The sequence below is a fragment of the Drosophila melanogaster genome, chromosome 2L (assembly GCF_000001215.4).
Source record: "Drosophila melanogaster chromosome 2L".
Lineage (NCBI taxonomy): Eukaryota > Metazoa > Arthropoda > Insecta > Diptera > Drosophilidae > Drosophila > Drosophila melanogaster.
In genome coordinates this window covers 20981865-21001667 of record NT_033779.5, presented here as the reverse complement: position 1 = coordinate 21001667, position 19803 = coordinate 20981865, and the positions used below count along the sequence as shown (strand labels likewise).

General features: G+C 42.2%; 1 protein-coding gene across 3 annotated transcripts in view, besides 1 other annotated feature; it reads left to right on the top strand.

Annotated features, from left to right (window-relative positions):
- CG42238 (uncharacterized protein) overlaps positions 1 to 19803 on the top strand; it is an 86645-nt gene that overhangs the window by 50497 nt on the left and 16345 nt on the right. For 2 of the 3 annotated variants that reach the window (NM_001273724.1, NM_001316403.1), the window contains 1 exon segment: positions 8291 to 8435. The exons of the other annotated variant lie outside the window; for it this stretch is intronic. The gene's annotated coding sequence lies outside the window, so the exon portion shown is untranslated. 3 annotated transcript variants of the gene reach the window in all.
- Positions 2981 to 3042: a mobile genetic element.

Sequence of the window (19803 nt, the reverse complement as noted above, 5' to 3'; positions counted from 1 at the left end):
ACTCCCTGCCAAAAATGGGTAAAAACACTTTCAACTTCCCAGTACCAGTACCAGTACCAGTGCCATCAAACGGAGGATGCGGCCCAGAGAGATGTTGACGTGAAACGACAGCCACGAGACACTTCACTTCTACTCGGGTGTACCATACGTACTTGTTCCTTTTTTTCTCTTATTTTTTGTTTTGGGGTCGCACTTTTATGAGTAATTCCATGTTGTGCGAACCGTTTTGATGGAGTTGCAATGTCCTCCCTGGGGAATGGGATTTTTTCGGGAACTCACATTCTGTTTGGAGTTTCTTTTCGGAATTTTTATGGGCTAGTCGAATTGGTCTGGAGTGTACATTTAGTGCTGAAAAGGTGTTGATTGTGAAGGAGTAGCTCCAGCTATGGAAATAAAACATGTCAGCGCTTTACGATTCCGTTGTTTATGCTTTACAAATAACTCGGGTATTTACAGCTTGCAAATGGAATTTTAATTGCTTTGCAGTGAGTGTCATAAAAATCTTTTTAAAATGTGTAATTGACCTGGGCTCAAAGCGTTTTGTTATATACTCAGTAGTGGCATTATAAATCATTTGCATACGAACTGTAAGGCTATGCAAATTAAATAAGTAGTTCAATACATAATTAACAATTTACAAGAATGGGAGTGCTGTATACATACTTCAGGAAGAAGTTTGGTTAATATAGCAACACCACTATGTATAACCAGTTCACAGATCTCCATTTCAGACTCCTTCCTGCCAATCAACTTCAGCCGTCACAAGAGCGTGCGGATCAGGAAAACATCGCAATCCAGAAAATATCCCTCATCAAATCTCGACTATTCGGATCGTTGCGACTTCATTTCAAGCGAAACATCTTTGCTTCTCGTATTTCTCGACTGTTTTGGCAGCCTGTGAAGACTCCTCCTCCCTCAATTCCCACTCTTCAATTCCATTTCCAATTCCAAATCCAAATCCAAATCCAACCCCATCCCAGATCCCAGATCCCTTGAAAACACTCGAGAACTCAAGTCCACCCAACTCGGACGACAATTAAGTGATTCATTAAAAATGACAGAGCATGAATTGAATTGAGAGCCGGAGTTAGAGTTGAGTTTTCTGTGCTGCGTTTGGGGCCTGAAGTTTGAATACGATCCGGCATAGTGGTGGGCTATATAGAGGAAATGTCAGTGCGTGCCAGAAGATAAAGGAATAAAAGAAAGTTGTTGATGATGCCGCCGACTACCGTAGTACGTACGTGCACAAGTATTTGAAAAACTCATTTAAATCCAATGGACAGACAACTCGAGGGTGGGAACCGGCCGAGTCGGGAACTAGTGAAAATCAAATGCTAACGACAAAGGCCGACGCTGACATTTGATGCCAAATTTTCAAGTGGAGCGACCAGCGGCCGTGGCAGCCAAACACTTGAGGAATTGCCGCTGCTGTCGTTGAAAAGATGGGGGCATCAGATACTCGTTTCGCCGGGTGTGCGAATGTGTGCTTTGCCTAGAAAATACAGTTGAAACAAGCCACATAAGTGTTTCTCGGCTACCAGATACCCCTTAGTCGACAGAAGTTGGGAATTGGGAAGGGAAAAAATAAAATTCTGGAAAATATTGTGGACATTGTGGACGTGACTGTTGAACGAGCTGACTATAAAAAGAAAAAATTTGCATAACTTTTTAGATGTATGACTAAAAAGTGTTAAATACCTTCGTCCTATGAAATCAATCCTCCTAAGCCGAAATTCGACTTTACAATTTTTGTAGCAATTTTCGCACAGTGCCAGATTCCATCCTCCTGCGACTGGACCAGTCGTAAATATGAATCACAAACAAAGCAGACAGAAATCAGTGGAGTTGAAAAGGAGGCACAGGGTCCGAGTCCGAGGCTGTCGGTCGCATTAGTATACGGAAGCTTGAGAACTCGAAAAAATTACAATTTCAACCGTTTGGCAGACAGACGATGACAGAAAATGCACTGGGTGGTGGCAAGGAGGAAGAAATGTGGGAGGGGCGGCAGATTCCGCTGGCAGATAGCTATAGACGGACCAAGCAGGCCATAAACCGGCGACTATGAAGATATATTAGGCAAATAGATGGATGGATGACTACAGTGCGCTATCTCCGTCCGCATCCTTCTTTTTCTTTTTTCATTGGTCGCTGGACGAAGAGAAAGAATTTTCGACAACGTTTTGGCAAATGCAAATGGAGTTTGACAGGCCGCCGCCAACGTTCCACCATCAAATAATAATAAAAGACTCACTGCAAATGATGGCCTCTGAAGGCAAAAAAAAGCCCCGTCGACTGAGTAGTACCCTGAAATGTAAATAGAGTACAAACTGAATAAATAATCGAATTCCTTGTATTTTCACTATTCCTATACATTTTCAATACCCATTCTTGAGGAAGAGTACAAAATAAGGTTACTGCGGCTTTCGATGAGTGTGATGAATATAAGAAAAGAACTTTCCTTCGGCTACCTGACACACACGCATTCAACTCATGGCGCACTGCGTCTCAAATTACACAATCATGAAGGAAGGGGCTATTTATTACAAAAGATAGACAAAAGATGCAAAATATTTGCCGCCGACTGGCGACGCCGCTGCCGATGACGATGACTATGGGAATGCTGGCAACTGCTGCTAGAAACTCTTCGCACAGTGCTGCTGAAAAGTTAACGCACGCTGAAAGTGGAAACAGCAATGTAAAAAAACAAATACAAATATGTCTGCCGTCCGGCCTGCCGCATAAATACTCTCTGGGGAGTTGTTAGTTCCGTAGGTTTTTCTCGTGTGGATTGAACGAAATATGCGAAGCCTCTAAGATGCGGACTCTCCTCTATATAGATTGTTGTTGGCTTTTCGCCCAGGTCAGGTCCTAATTTAAGTATTTGTACTAACTTTTAGAGAATAAGAAGCTCTCGTTTTTCAGTTTGTTTAAGTAGAATAGCTAGATCGAATTTGGGGAGGAGAATAGTATAATAGTTCATGACGCTCATACAGACAGACAGATTGGCGGTCATGAAAAGATAGACTCGGCTAGTAATCCTGACTCTCCCTTGCACCGGTTACATATTCTATTCTAAAAATCTAGTGTACTTTTTTACTCTAGGAGAAACGGATATTAAATAACTAAAAAATATAATTTTGTTCATCCAATTAATCCGAACACAATTGATTTGAATCGTTATTAATTTTATAAAGAATAAGCGATTTTAAGGATTCAATCATAAAATGTACGTTAACATTCTGCATCTCAAAACTTAGTCGTTCAATCAGTTAAATTCAGGACGGGCTTTGTGGACATAAACATTACTCTCCGTATTTATTTCTTCTGCCTTGGGCCGGCGACTGCGAGTGCCACCCAAGTTGCCTGTTTATGAATTACTTCAGCCGTGCAGCACGTGTACATATGTACTATGTATAGTTATGCATGTACACTGCACAACATGTATTTATGTATGAGTATAAAATGGAAAGCATAAACAACGACGGCGAATGAAAGCCCTGTAGCTGCAACAAAGGGCATCTCACTGAAATATGCTGCAAAACTGCGAATTGCAAACTGCAAAACGAAACGAAACCAAACCAAACGAAACGCACTGTGTGCAACAATTTATGGCCAACATTCAACAGCGGCGAAAGCAAAAAAAGGAAAAATACAATCTGAATTGTTTGCGGCAGCATAAAAAGTAGCCACACAGATGGGCGATGGGGCGGGGCTGGCAACTTGGTTGCTGCATTTCTTTGCATAAATTGCAACATTTCGTGGCACCGAGCTTGAAGTTTCTGCTGGCACTGCTTAGGCAATTTGTCATTGCAGGCATCAGTTCCGCATAAAGATATCCAGATACGAATGCATCTCTGTGCGCGAAATGGGGCAATAAACAGGTTAAAGATTCAACTTAAAGTTTGATCGTCCGAGAATCCATTTGAAAAGTTCTAAACTTAGTAAAAGTATTGCATTTCGTTTAGACCAAAACTTCTGTGCGTTCAAAGTCAAGAAGAATGTTTAGAAGTTAAGGTGGGCACCTAGAAAAATATGTAAGTATTTCTTACATTTTCAACAAAACTTATTAGATACTCTTGGGTTTTGATTGGAGGGCTTCAAGTAGTAGACTTTATTATTATTATTTTTATTACATTTATTTTGTATGTCAATGGTAGAAGGTCATTTACCAATCTTTAAAAACGTTTTGTGAAGCATGTATGTTTTGGCAGCTTAAATCATCCAGTATCCCCCCTAGTTGCTGTCGATAAGATAAATGCTTTTCTTTTCGGTGCACGAGTTTCAAGCCAAAGGAATCGCTCAAACAGTGCGAACGCATTTCCACACGCCCCGGCAATTGAGTAGAACGAGTTGAGGCGTAAATATGCTGCTGCCACACCGAGATTACCCCATAGCCCCCGAAATGCATTTACGCCAACTCAACTGATGCAAATCTAATTCTCGAATGTCTCTCGCACACACAGCACAGAATCGCACATTCAGATAGAAGGGCGCAGTGCAAAATATAAACCTCTCAAGTGCAAAAACCATTCAAAACTAAGCTAAATTTATTTAAGGAACAGCCAGCCACGAAACGGCGACGACTGCTGCTCCAGCCGGAATATTTTTCCACATCGCTCTCTGTGTCCTCCGATTTCGGTTCGGTGTGCGGGTTACTGCACATTTCACTTAGCAGAAATAAAAACTGAAAGGAAAAGCCAACGCAAATGCGAGCAAAGACCAGGCCAAACCCAAACTGAAAGAACTGAAAGTCTGGGCACGTTAGTTTGTGAGTTGCATAGGCACTTTCGCATCCTGAAAGTAGTTGCATAAGTAACTACAACCCTACAACCAGATATTCTGGCTACCATACTTAGTTTTGACAAGATTTTTAAAAATAGTACAATCGCAAGTCTATCTTTAAGATCGTTAAAAAGCAATCAATAAAATATTCTGAGACACTAACTATTTCAAAGTATTTTCCATTCAATACAAGCTTATTGAAAAGTAAACGTTTTTCTATAATACCAACTCTTCCCAGCACCATCCTTGTTGCAAAAAGAATACCCCTTTCCAGAGTATCGCCAAAGAAGTGGGAAACGCCACGCAGAGGCAGCAGAGCGGAGCGGGAGCAGCCGACAAATGTCGCCGGCAAACAGCAAGAAGTTGACGGGAAAGCGGGAAAATCAAGGGGAGAGTGTATCTAGTGGTGGTTGGGGAAATCGCAGGAATGAAATTCAGGTGGCGACGCGGCTGGAAAACACTCGGGAAATACGTTGACTGGGACAACCAGCCAACCCGTCTCTCGCTCTTTTCGACCGGGTCCTGGTTGTTCTGGCATGGTTCTACTACGAGTATACTGACGTGGCTCCAGCGAGGACGTGTGCATGCGAGGTGCTCGTATAATGCGTTGTGCGTGTTAAAAGATAGTTTTGCCCAGCTCAACGCGAGGCCGAAATCCGGCAGTTTGAATGGAATGGAATGGAATACACTGCCCCGAACCCGAACCCAAACCCAACCACACAGCCAGCCCAGCGACAGGTAGTTTTACACATTGAAAAGTCCCAAGCACCGTGACACCACTCGTTTTTCTCCCAATTCCTCTTCTTTAGCTCGTCTGGGATCTATGCTACCGTTAAGGTGGCTACTGTGTGTATGTATACATGGGGATGGCTCCCTAATGTAATGGGTCTGGGATCAAGGCAACGCGAGACAAATGCACAAAGCCCCAACCACCACGCTCCTTTGTTTGCTCAGAGTTCAGCAGTTGCAGCTGCCACTGTGCAGCATGGGCATTGGGATATTTTCAATATCTAGTATCGGGTAGCATACAAAAAACGGTTTGTGCTGAGGGGATTTATCGGCATTTGGCTGCGATTTGTTCGGGGGGAAGGTCATCAAATGGCCTCGGAAGGATTGCCGTTGGTTGCATCGGTCACATTTTACGGAAATGGTTGAACGATGTTGAAGCCTCAATCTTTTTCTAAAGGGTCCCATATAAGTAATATTTTAGGTATATGAATTTATACCTATTTTTATGTTGCGTGTGCATTGCTGACATATTTTAAAAAATTAGGATTTAATAAAATTGAATGCTTTTTGCTTTCGAGGTACTACCATTTATTGCAACCACCCTATGTGAGCAATTATTATTATGGTACCTCCTCACTTGCGTTTCCCTGAAGTTGCTGTCCCACAATTGTTGAGCCAACACGATCCGGGATCTTTTGTTTTTTAGGCCCTTTGCTTTTTTCTTTTCCATGCTGCGCGTGCTTCTTTTTCATATTGCCCTTAACCCCAGAATGCCCAACGACGCATCCAGCAGTGTCATCATGTATGGCTGCTGGTGGGTCTTCCCGGTTTTCCTTCTTTCATCCGAACGATGCTCGGGTTCCTAGACAAATATTATTGTTTCCGACACGCCGTTATTGCATATTTGCCTTAAATATATGTATGTAGATTTTTTTCAAAGTGTGAATGAAATTAATGCGTTGCACGGTCCCGTGTCTCGGCAATGGGGATAGGAATTTTCCCTTTTTCCCGGATTTTCCCATACAATTTGAAAAACTCTGTTTTTGTTTGTTCTTCGCTCGCTTTTCCTTTTCCTTTTGCTTTCCCCTTTTCTTTTTTATTTCCAAATATTCTTTTTCTGTTTTCACACAGGCTAAACGTTATTAAATGCAGGCAAATGCCTCGTCGCTCGACGGTCCGATGGTATTTGTAGTGTTGTCTTAGTCGCTGTCGTTTTGTGTTGGACTCGTACTGCTCTGTAGTTGTTCTTGTTGTTGCATAGATGTTGTTGTGTAGTTGTTGTTGTATAGTCGCATAAAGGGTAGAGTTCCCCTGATGGTATATATGAAATGTTTTCCCTCCTGTTTTCCACCAGCTTTGAGTGTTTATTTTTTGTGTTGCCTACATTTTTGGGTGTTGCTAAAACTGGCGCTGGCACAGTGGGCTAGAAATTGAAGTATTTTTTGAAAGTTTTTTTTCTTGAAGTTGATACGAAAATTAAATACACGGTTATATAGTGTAATTTAACAAATACCGACCAAGAGTTATTTCTATTCAAAGCCTTTGTCCCACTTTACCAGCAAAAATTTCTTTTTATTGACTTAAATTATACAAAATTCGTTCACTCACTTAGCGCATCAAACTTTTTGTATTTTCCTCCACGCACTCGAATAACTTTTACTGGCATAGGAGAACTTTTCGATGCCGCAAAATTATCCTTAACTGATTTATGTTCTTTAAAGACTTTGGCTGGTCCTCCTCCCCATTCAATATACATCAATGGTTGGGTAAGCCCAATGAATAACGCAGACACCTGTTCATTTCATGCATCATTGGGCTCTTTCGGGCACACAAAGTGCTGAGTAATGTCATTGGCCGCTTTTCAACACCTGTTACCGACTGGCCGGCTGACGGTTCGTCGGGCTGGGGCCCACTGTGCCTGGCTTTGGTCCTAATGCTAAGTAGCTTTAATGCTGCCGCATCGCTGGGCTGTTAAGCGGGGGCGGTGGGCGTGGTTCCCACAAACGAGAGCGCAGAAAAATGCCGCCCTAAATGCTACTAATTAATGAGGATTTAGTGAAAACTGTTTTCGGTTTGGTTGGAATTAAATAAAAAAAGAAGGAAATTCCACTGCACCGCCGCCCTCGACGTTCGCTTTTTGGTTTTGTATTGCAGTTCGGGGTGTTTCCATTTCCCTGAATTTGTGTGTACGCTGCTATTAGCATATAAATAGCGTTTTAAATATTTCTAGGCGCACATAATTCTAGGTATTTCCCCCCCCCCCATCCACGACAAAGATATATTACCGCCGTTTTATTTGTTAAGTATTTCTCGTGGCCCGGCCATGAATTCGGTGTGTTTGTGCCCGGGGTTCGCGTGTGCCAGGACCCTAGGTCTTGGCTGTGTAAACGGGAAGCGATCCTAGACACACACACTTGGTCCTTTGGTTTTGGGGAAACAACTCGCCCACTCCAGGGCATTTAACGCCCAACTGGCAAACGGCAAACAAATGTAATCAATGAAATTTTATGTGCAGCAGAAACGCACTCCAGATTTTCAACAGTATCCTCTGCCGAATAGCGTGTTTGGGCGCTCTCTTTATGCTTTTATAACTTTATTTAGCCCGGGCAAACAGTTCAGATACAAATTACAATTACGGCGCGTAAGGAAATTAAAAAAGGATTTCTACCTCTCGCAGCCAGGTCCTTTCCTTCTTTCCTATTATTCTGGACGCATCTGTATACTTCATTTATTTATATCCCAGCTAATGCAAATATTTTACCTTGCTCTCTTTTTACAGACAAGTCCGTTTCACTTCTCCAGCTGGAAACGAAACCCTTCGTCCTGTCATGCGTCCCTTTCTGCTAATTGCTTTGTGTGACGAGCTCCTGGCGCCTCCTTGCCTCCACTAAGCAGCCCAGATCCTTCCACACTCAAAGCTCAAGGTTGGTATACATTGTAATATGTATTTTCCCTTTATTCACGTCGAGGGTTTAGCCATTGGTTTTATTTTTGGGGTGTAATTGCAAGGCTTTGGACAGATTTTAATTACTGACGGCAGCGGCGGCCACAAGTTCTGCAAAAGGTCATTGGGAATGTTATCCAAACAGCGATATCCACATTAAAATTAGGCTAAGGATATGGCAAACCAAGGGTAAAGGATAAAATGGATATTTGATAATGAAAATCTCCGAAACTTGACCTTTTGCCTTCAGTCGGTAATCATTAAAATGATAGAGGTATTTCAAAAGTATTAGGACGATTTAATGCAGTTTTCATTACATTTACAGTATCAGAAAGTGCTTATCATTATTTTTTCTTTTAAATTAATCGAAACAAGGAGCCAAATATCCCTAAAAAGTCGTTAAAACAGCCGTTTACCGTTTTACGGGACCCAAAGACATTTAAAATCACAATCTTAAAATATTGTCGCATATAAATCAATCGTCTCCAATTGCAGTTGAACAACAACAGTATCCACAAAAGTTTCCAAACAATTGCATTCAATAAAGTCAAGTGGGGCTCGCAAGTCAAGGCCCATCTAAACAATGAAACATAGAAACAACATTAGCATTTGTTAATCAAAGTGTAATTCCGCAATTGCTACCAGATCTCAGAGAAGTTGATCCGTTTCCCGGCTAAAACTGCCAACTGCACAGCCATAAAAACCTCCAGCCAAGCGAAATAAAGTGAGACACACACCGACAGATAGAGTGGGAATGGGAATAGGCGAAAGGAAACTTTCTTAGCCACTCCGAGAGCCACAAATCACTTTAAACTGTAAGGACAAACTCGGGCCACAGAGATGGGGATTTCTGATTTCAGACCACCGCACCGAAATCTACCATCCGCAGTTCACCTGAGTGTGTGCCACTTGCTTTGGCCCGAGCTATTAAATCTCGCCACTTGTTCGTCGAAATCGTATATCTGTAAGATATACAATCACTTAAATCGTTGAGCGGCTAATCCAGCCGCAGACGGCTGCCGCCTTAAGTTTATCATACATCACAGAGAAAAACTTCCCCTGCCGATTGACAAAGAAGGAAATATACAGAATTGCTCGCATTTCAAATGCCAAATATCAGTTTACAGGCGAGCAGAGAACAAATCAATAATCCCAAAAACCCGACGAAAAAATCAACACAAAACCCAGAAGGCATATCAAATTTTTTTCCCTCCTTGATTGACGTCTTTTTGGCTTCGGGGCGGGAAATAAAATGGGCGGCAGCGGTTAGAAGGTTGTCTGAGCTGGAAGCTCTTTTGAGGAGTTCCTTTCTTTCATTCTTTCACTGATTTTTGCTTTTACTTTCGATTTGGCTTTTGTATTTTGGGTATTTGCGCTGATTAGCACAAAAAGAGGAGGGAAGGGATACACTGCCGAAAAACATGCATTAAATTTAAATGTTCAAAAGTTATGCACAAAAATTTGAAAGTGGAACGATTTATATATTATTATATCAATATATAAATAGAAAAAAATTTCAATTTCTCATTGATAAGCTGGCATTTTTCAAAGTGTTTGCTGCGAATTGCAAGACGAGTCCTGAGTCCTGAGTAAACGGAAAAGAAATCAAGTGTTGTCATCATTGCCGGCGTCGGTCTAATCTCTGGAGCATGTTAATAACCCAAAGGGCCTGTGCCACGCCTTCCGACCTCCAGCCCCCAATCCCCAATCCCCAATCCCCAACCCTAAACCCCCTCATCACATCCCCTGATCAGCGTTGTCCATGTAATTTCATGCAAATATCATATTATACGACTGGCGATGGAGAAGTGTACGTGTTGTGGGTTTGGAAACGGCCTCTGACAATGTCGCACACAATATAATCATAACAACTCTTGGCGGGGGTGTTGCCCAGACTGCGAAGTACAACTGCCCAGGGGGTGGACTTGTAATATTTGTCAATGGCCAACCGATGTGCCGACAATTGACATGAAAGGCAGGGAATGGAATGGAATGGAATGGAAATGCTGAGGGACTCAAAGTGGAGCGGACAGCGTGAAAGCAGCCCATAAATAAGCAAATAAAATGTAATAACTAAGTGAAAATGTCGAAAATGCTGTCGAAGGCCGTCGCTTTAATATGCCCCTGGAGTGCTGAACTAAATGAAAATGTTGAGTGAATGGCGCAGGCTTTGTATGCGGAATCAAAAGTGGTTTAGATTAGAAAGAGGAACCTTTCGTTGAGGTGATGTCGATTTAAATCGAGCAAGACGGTTGAGGTCTAGGTGTGATTTTATTACTATTTGTTATTATTTAGGCCTTCGCATGTATTATCCATTTAGTAATACGACCGGAATCGCGTCTATAGTTATTTTTGGAAAACAACACGTGCCACATTTGATGTCTCAATGACTAAGATTATAAATAATGCAGCATTCGCCGAGCTAATCGCAAAAGTGAGTAATTCAGCAATAGGTATTTAGCAGAAACCTGAAATCTTTGCACATGCACAATATAGCAAACCTGCTCTTTATCAAACTCGCACACGTGCCGAGATGTGAGCTCTTAACTGGAATATTTTATTCATGGCACCCAAAATCTATTTCGACTTGAGCTGCTTAAGTGAGCTTCAGCCAGCTAGCTTCACCCAGCTAGTTAGCTATGCATTTTGCCACGCCCCCAGAACTACTTAGCAGCTGCAATGGAAATGATGCACTACAAAAAAATATCGAAAGTTGTAAGCTTTTGAAATATTCAAGGTACTCCACCATTTCATACCAGTCGAGAGAGTTGTATATATTAATATTAATAAAATTTAGTGCAGTTTGAATGTTACCTTTAAACATTTAGTGCATTCTTTCGTTTTCTGTGCATCTCTGGAGCTCCACACACTGAACTATCTCCCCACATTCTGCACACATTTGCCCCTCTATTCAGTATTCGGTATTTGGTATTCTCCGCCCTGATAAGTTGCAATGCATTTCTTGGCATTTCTCTCTGGGCTGTCAGCTATCTGCAGAGCGCCACGCTGCCAACTAAACAATGAAGAACTAATCCACAGAGTATACAAAAGAATGGCTATAAAACTGCTCGTGTGGGTGTAAAGGAAAAAGACACGAGGGAGTGGACTTATAGGTGGGATTGTGTTTGTATAAGGCCACTTTATGGCTGCCCTTTTGCAACAATTGTGCAGCGCTGCATTCAATCAACAAACTTTTAAAGCGCAGTTACAAAACTCAGACAAACTGGTGGAGCACGAGGGGCAGGAGTCCCAGCAACAGCAAGAGCAAGAAAGGAAAACATGTGGAAAGTGGGGAAAGATACGTGATGGTCAGGGAAATTGCACAACAGCAGCAGCGTTTAATTATGACAATCAATACACTCACACATGCTGGTGTACTAGCCACACAGATACTCGAATATATACAGTTTAACCTCTATAAATCGAACTGTGATAAGCTGGCACGAAAAAAAAAAACTAGGGAAACATTTTAAAAGGTAAAAGTACTGATACTTTAATAAGATACAATTGTTTGCAGAGGTAGGCAAACTAAATTAAATGTCATTTTCAATGCTAGCTAAAGGCTTACAAAGTCACTTTTAAAATTCCCACTGAAGTGTACGTTTCCTACGGGTTTCCACTGTAGCAGAAACACACACATATGGCAGATTTTATTGCTGATGTGCTCTCATTGCTCATCTGCGCTGCCCAGGGACCTCGGACTAGTGCAAATAAAACTTGATTAAATTCCATTGGCGGTTCCAATTTCGCTCGGGTTGAGCTCTGGGGTCGGCCATGGAATTGACCCGAGAATCTCTGGATATATAGGGTCGGGCAAATGAAGAAGTACAAGGAGTCGGACCGGTGGATCGGCCACATTACAATAATCAAACATAACCTAATTAGATGGACGTTGGCTTCCTTGTGGCTGGTGATTGTTCCACGCGAACCCGAAAATTGGCGGTTCGTATTAAGTAGACTTATGTAAAAACACCATATTATTGCATAAAAGTTTCAACGGTGGTTGCAAGCAATGACTATTTGTATTAAGTACTGTTTATGGATTATTTGTATAACTTTTTGCTTTTAGACTTGAAAAATTGCATTATTATCTTCACTGTTGCACTTGATTTCGTTATAATATCAGCTTTAATTGAATCGAAATGAGTTCCCTAAATAGCCAAACCTTCAATAGACATTGAAGCGTGGGTATCGACTAGTTAATTAAATAACAATTATTATTTCTCCTTGCCTGGGATATCGGGTATCGCAAAAGCCCATCATAGCTCTTCAAAGGGCTGATTACTGATGTTGCATTGTTGCAGGCTTCGTTGGTGGTCGTAATGGCATGGCCATTGAAGTATTCATCACCTATATGTATGTATGGTTGTCTCTCGCTCTGCTCCCTTTGCCATCTCTTTCCTTTTTGAAGCAGCATCTCTGTGTCTGAGTTTCTGCTGTGTTTGCACTCCCTTCAATTAACATGTGCGCTACGCACTTTCTTTGGCACAGACAATCGAGATGATAGGTATTCCACTAGAGCTAAATAAGTGAGGGTTTTTTTCTCAAAAAATAATTTTCCCCTAACTATTTACGCACAAGTTTTTCTTGTGAACAAATATGGAATATCTGTTTGCATCGATTACGATTCAATCATGTTCTTGATAATTTTGAGAACACAATTAAATTAACACGAATATTTCTGCGAAGTCTGTTTTTAATTAGCACTTGCAGCACGCACAAATCGCAATGACACGATTAATATTTCCATCACGCACGCATCTCCAATTTGGCTGCATTAACGAGAGTGTGTGTATCTGTGCGGTAGAGAGAGTCTCATGTGAAGTGGCGACAATCAAACACACACTCAAAGATTAATCCTGACACTCACTTGCAAACTAATTACATGGCTCTTAGGCAACGCCTTACGCCCCGAAAAGGACCAATCGACCCCAAACCCCCCAATCACTGGGGTCTTGTAACCCGCAGGCTGAGGGGCAACCTCATAATGAGGTCGCCTCTGCTGCAAATAAACATCGATTGAATGCAACATTTGATTGGCAATAATTGAAAATAGTTGTTGCACATTAAGAGATGGATGGATATGGAAGGCTGTTGCCATGGCGGCCTTTGTACACCCGCTCATATATGTATTGTATTTATGGGGGCTTTATTAAATTCACACCCATCGGCTACCAGGCAACGTCTGTTCCTATCGTCATTATCATCATCGTCCTCCTCCTCGTCGTCGTCATCTGGGGATTCTTCTCATACGAGCATCTTGACCAACACAATGGCGCTGGGCAGCAACAATAAATGCGTAATGATAGTCAGTCACTGTCACCCCCAGAACAAACCCATCCACCCGTCCGTCCATCGACAACCCCCAGTGCCCACTGTCCCCCCTTCGGCTTGCCATTTCATTTAACTGCTGCGAACAAACAAATGAAACGAAGCTCGAGATCAGCTTTGGCTTCCAGCTTGGAGTAAAGTACTTGAGCAATTCGTTGGCACTCGAAAAAATTATGCAGAGCTCCCAAAATTGAATTATGGAATAATTACGGTGAGCCAATAAATTGAGCAGTGCGATATTAAGAATCTCATTTTGCTAATGAGCTGCAAATACACGAACAGTAAGACCGTGCAAGTGCAATTGTTTTTTTTTTTTTTTCGAGTGCAGCTCAGAGTTTCTTTGACAGTCGCCAACACCAATCATCCCGCACAACACAGTTCAGATGCCCAGATGCCCAGATGCTCCGATGGGCATTGGTCATTTGTTTATTTCATCTGCTGTAAACTGTCATTACTTTGTCATGGGCAATCCGAACAGAGGGGAGCAATCAGGGCCGCGGGTCGGGGTCATTGTGAGGGCGCTTTTCACACGCCTCCTTGCCGATTCTGCTCGCCTTGGTGCTGCAATTTTTCAGGGCTTAACAGGGGAGCATCGCAAAATAAACATAAATGGGGAAAAATGATAAATGGACAGTTCTTATCTGTCTTATCTGTCCTTCTGCTTTCTCCAGCTGCTTATCTCTGGGCTGCAAATGCGGAAGGTTGTTTACATCTAGTTAGCAGAAACTCTAGGTGAAAACCACCAAATGCGAGCCCATTTATAAAGGGTGGAAAGCGGTTGTCAGGTCAACGGATTCCCAGATTCATGCCTGAGTCGCATAATCCCCGCCAATCAATCGGGCCATTCATTAGAAGTAAGCCGTCAAAGCTCGAATACATCGTAAATTCAAGAGTCGAACACATAATTAAAAGCTTTTCAAAGACCGCGATATCAAATGCCACAAATCAGTAAGCGAACGACCAGGAAAAGCAAATCACCGTGCTCTTGAGGTCTCCGATAGAAGTGCTACTGTTGTCTGGCCGTGTATGGATATTTACATATCTCCCTGCTATCACATATTGTTCGGCATTAATCGCAATACTTATTAAATCAATTAAAAACTTTTTTAAGCGCATAAATAAGAACATTTGTTGCGAACCAAACACAAAACGGAACACTGGCAATCACAGAGCATAATCCTTTATTGTGTCTGTCTGCCCTCCGCACTCTGCACTCAGCATTGTTGATTTTGATGTAATTATTCGCACTGCAATTATACAAATCATGGCAATGTTGGTTCGCCGCGGCGGCTCCTGCTTTATGTTTTGCCTTCATAATCTGCAATAAAAACACCAGCTGACAGCGGGCGCTGCACATTATTATGTGATTTCAAAGGACTGCGCCGCTGCCATGCAACAACCAGCGGCAACATCCGCGCATTGCATAATGTGTGGAATGCCGTTCGGTAATTTTATACTTTTGCATCCATCCAGCCATCCATCCATCCATCCATTCGTCTATGCCAGCACTCATCCATCCATCCATAGCACTGAATATCCATGACCCTTTCTTCTTTCCGGCAGAATGCGAAGTGCAGCAATCGAGTTGAATGCCGGCGAATGGGAAAAATACCTTGCAACTAATATACTCTTTTGGAGCACACATAAAAAAATCGAAAAACCATTTCACTCTCTTTTGTCAAGTGCTGGAAAATGAGGAAGCAATTTCGAGGGCTTGTGAAAATGTTACTTCAACCCAATACTTCTGATTCGGAACCATCCAACTTCGCTGAAATATTTCACCGTTTTTGGTTACTTTAATTATGTTTGCGTGGATTCTCATCAATTAAATGTGTCAAAATATCATCGCATGTATTTTTTCTATCCGTGCATTATATAAACCTAGCGATTTGCAAATGCAAAGTACAAGAAGATGAAATGAGACACCGGGGGAAACCCAATTGATTGAAATATTCATGGAATATCCCTGTAAATTGCTGATGACTTTTGCCTCTGATAGCGTTTAAGGTACAACTGGCATTTTCAGTTCCGAGCTTGTCGAGAAAGTCTGTCAACTTCGTTTTGCCAAGGAGACGCTCCGCTCAAAGGGAGGAAGCGTTTAATTAAAAACATTTTGTATACACATTTGCTTCCTTTTGCCAGATATCCAGATTGTTGCTGCTGATGCTGCATGCTGCTTGCTGCTAGCTGCTTTGTGCTTGCTACTGTGCTTGCTGTGTGTTATTGCGATTCCGTTTGCAATTGCTATTGCCTGAGCTTCCTTTGCCTAAAGTACTCCCATTGCCATTGCCATTGCCATTGCCCCACTCATACCCATGCACATTCTCATTCTCCCTCCATTCCCCGGATCTCGAGCTAAAATCACCATCCTGCTCTTGTTAATGATATCACCGAATGGCTGCTTTTGTTGCTGCTGCTGATGTGGCTGCTGTCAGTTGTCTGTTGTCTGTGCTGCTTGTTCGTTGCTGTGTTAATGATATTTAATGATGATGCCAGGGCTGTTCCTGCAGCTGCCACGCCCCCAACAAGCCGGAGTGGGGCAAACCACCCATAGAATATTTTGGCATCTCCACCCATATCCCCGCAACTCACTCCCTCCATTGCATATGCACATGCACATGCGAAATTTGTTTGTCTATGCGGGGACGTCATTTGATTTTGTCTGCCTCTCTTGCGCTTGCTGCCTGGCTTTTAATATGCACCCGAAATATCCTTTGCTTTTATCCTTTGCAGCCCCTCGTGCCCATCATCAGTGGTGGTAGGCCCCTGGATCTGAACTAATTTTGGTTAGGCAGGCGCCAGTTATTGCCATGGCTCTCACTCTGCATTCATGAATCCGCAGACTGAGCGAAAAGGGATCTACATTTCTAGGTAACAAGGTTGGGTTTCAAGTTTTAAAAATATTTAATTTTCTTTTGCTGTTATGTTCCAATGTGTATTAGTTAAAGGAACGAGTTTCAAAAGTTGCTATATTATCTGCAAAATTTCAATTTGATAGATTTTTGATTTGTAGAGCTACGTTAGCTTTTTCGCTATGCAGAGTTCCATTCGATTCAGGCTTTTGACCATCGAATGCCCCCGCAGGCCACAATCATTATCAGTTTTCCGTTCGCTTTTTGGGTCGGATGTCTGCGTCCAAGGGATTCTTCATTTTGTGGCCATCGGAAATACAAATGCACATTTTCAGCTTTGAATTTTCGGCTTTTATCCATCTCTGACTAATTTTTTCTGTTTAGCATCGAGGTCGGAAATTTAAGAGGAGCAGCTGCCGTACTTGTTGCTCGGTCACTTTGCATTGCATCCAATGGGCAGTGAACAAATGGTAGTTTGCACCCAAGTTGGTAATTTCTATTTGCCAGCCCGAAGAATGAGCTAATAAAACGTTCATCAGTGCAATCGATGCAAGTCGGAGAACAAATGCAAGAGGCTATATACACTAGAGACAACAAATCAATGATCGGCCAAACACGATAGCTTATTAAGAGCTTCTTAGTTTTTTTTTTTTTAAATCATTTTAATGATTGTCTAAAGTTTAATTTGACCTGTTTTTGGAGGAAAAACTATTCCGAATTTTGCCATAGGAGTTTCTAATGAGAAAATAAAGTCCTCATAGCTAATTCAATAGTATTCCATCAATCATTATACTGGGTTTGGTTAGGGAACCCATTCTTCCAATCCACAGTTGAATACCTCAATTGCGATTACCTGTTTGTGATAACTAATTTAAGCTATCCTCCATAGAAATACACTTTTAGCTTCGTTGGTTCTGGGGTTAACCAGCCATCGGAACACACATACACGTACCTGCAGCGGAATAATATCTAATTCCGCCTCAAGGACCCACTCGTAAGGGGTTGGAGTCGAACCAAACTCCCTCCTAATTACTCGGAATCGCGCTTGTCAATCCGTCGCGGTATCCTCCCCCTCGTCCGCTGCCAATGCTTTTCGGCCAACATTCCGCGAGACAGGCAACGAACGGACTAATTTATGCATGCTGGAGTGCCGAGTACTTGTATTTCGTATCTATGAGATACTCTTCTGAACCCGTAGCTGCGAGTTTATTTAATATGCGTGCTGCGTCAAAGTTTGTGATGATTATTTTGGCAACGGAGGACGAGGGCATGGCAGACGTCCGCCACGCCCCCACTTCATGCATACAAAAATAACCAATATTGATTTGTCATGGCGCTGGATTTTCAGCGTGGGCGGGTAGCTTTGAATGGAAGCGATGATGGTGAGGTTTGGAGGGAATTTTCCCTGGTTCATCGCTTCTCTGTCAACGCTCCTTTGTGTGTCTGCCTTCTATTTTTTTTTACTTTTTTTCTCTCTTTATTTCTATTTTTTATGCTGTGACCGCTTTTAATAATTTCGGTTACAGCATCGGATGAGAACACAGAGACCCAGACCCATCGTCATATGCAAACAATCCGTGCCCCAAAACTTATCCTCCCCATTTTTCTCCGTGGCTGCATCTACTTGGATAGATCCAAGAAACGATGTACCCAACTTACAGCATGCTTTGTTGCGCTCGAGGAAGATTTAGAACTACTGGTGATTGCTGGTGCCAAATATTTATGAAAACAAACACCTCGAAACCGATATAAATATCTCTCATCGAAATAAGTAAAATATTATATGCTCCAAGTTTCTATTATGTTCTTCTCAGTTGGTTCCACATACTCATCTAAGTTATGCTATCTCGAAAACATAAAACTTTTTTGAGAAAATTAATCCATTGCATTTCATGAAAAACAAACGACAATGAAGGGAAGCCTTTGGAATTTCTACCAATTTAAAAGTGTATTTCTCCCCTTGCCAGAACATCTTCCAAAAATGTAATTTCGTTTATTAAATTGTTTTGTTTGCCGATTCTCGTTGAGATTTTATTTTTGACGTTGGACAAAAGCTCTTTGCCAGACAGCCAGCCTCCCTTTTTGTGGCTCCAGTGTGTTAGTGTGTGTGTGTGTGTGTTTGTCTGCTTGCATTATGATGTTGATTATGCAGATTATTATTATCAGGCAAAGCATAGGCCGTGGGTCTGAGACTGAGTTTCATCTCGTTGCATGATTCATAGTTAGTTGGCCGAGTGCATGCCTCAATGGTCTGAGCCGCTTAGGCACGCCTGATGGGTTCGGGCCGAAGTAGAGTTCTATAATGGAGCGCCAACCGAATGCATTCAGTGAACAATTGAAACTTATAATTAGTAGAAGCAGCACACGCACAAAACACCCCGGCACACGCACACACACACACACACACCCAAGGACGCACACGCCGCCGGGGAATATGATTAATACTTCCCAAAGTTATTTGTTATTAGATTACACCTAGCCGGGGTGCACATTGAAAAAATATATTGGATTTTAGTTAAAGAGAACTTTAGATACCAACCCAAATTCATCTAAAAGATTTTTTATTAAGGAATAGGTATCGCTCGAAGGATCGAGTTAATCGATAACTCCGATGGAATGTCGATTATTTCCGATAAGCTGCTGGTTTGATCTTAAATTTATCATAGCAAGAGTTTGAACTATTTGTAAGTGAGACAGCGGGAAGGTAGCCAGCCATATATCTAATCTTTTTTCCCAGTGTTTTGAGCTTGGGATCATTTCGGGACTGCTTTGTACTCGATGGCGCTCCATTGTCTGTTTGCTGGCATTGTCTGCTTGGCTTTGTTTTCATCGCCTACGACGTTGCCTTGCGATAAGAGTCTCTCTTTCTGGGTATTTTGGCGGCTGGGTGGCTGGGGAAGTCGAAACTTCAAATTGAAAACTTTAATTAGAATTATTGTTATTGTTGTTGCTGCTGCTGGCTGCTGTTGTTGTTGGTGCTTCTACTGCCATTGTCAATGGATCCTAAGTGCCCAGGCCAACTGAAGCTCACCTTCGTCTGGGGGTCTTCTGGTCCTGCAAAAGTTGACGCAAAAGTTTTCCGCAGGAACTTGACGCGTGTTCAACATACTTGAGCGCCTTGTGCTGCCATTCCTTTGCCGACCAGGGGAAATATCCATCCCGGCA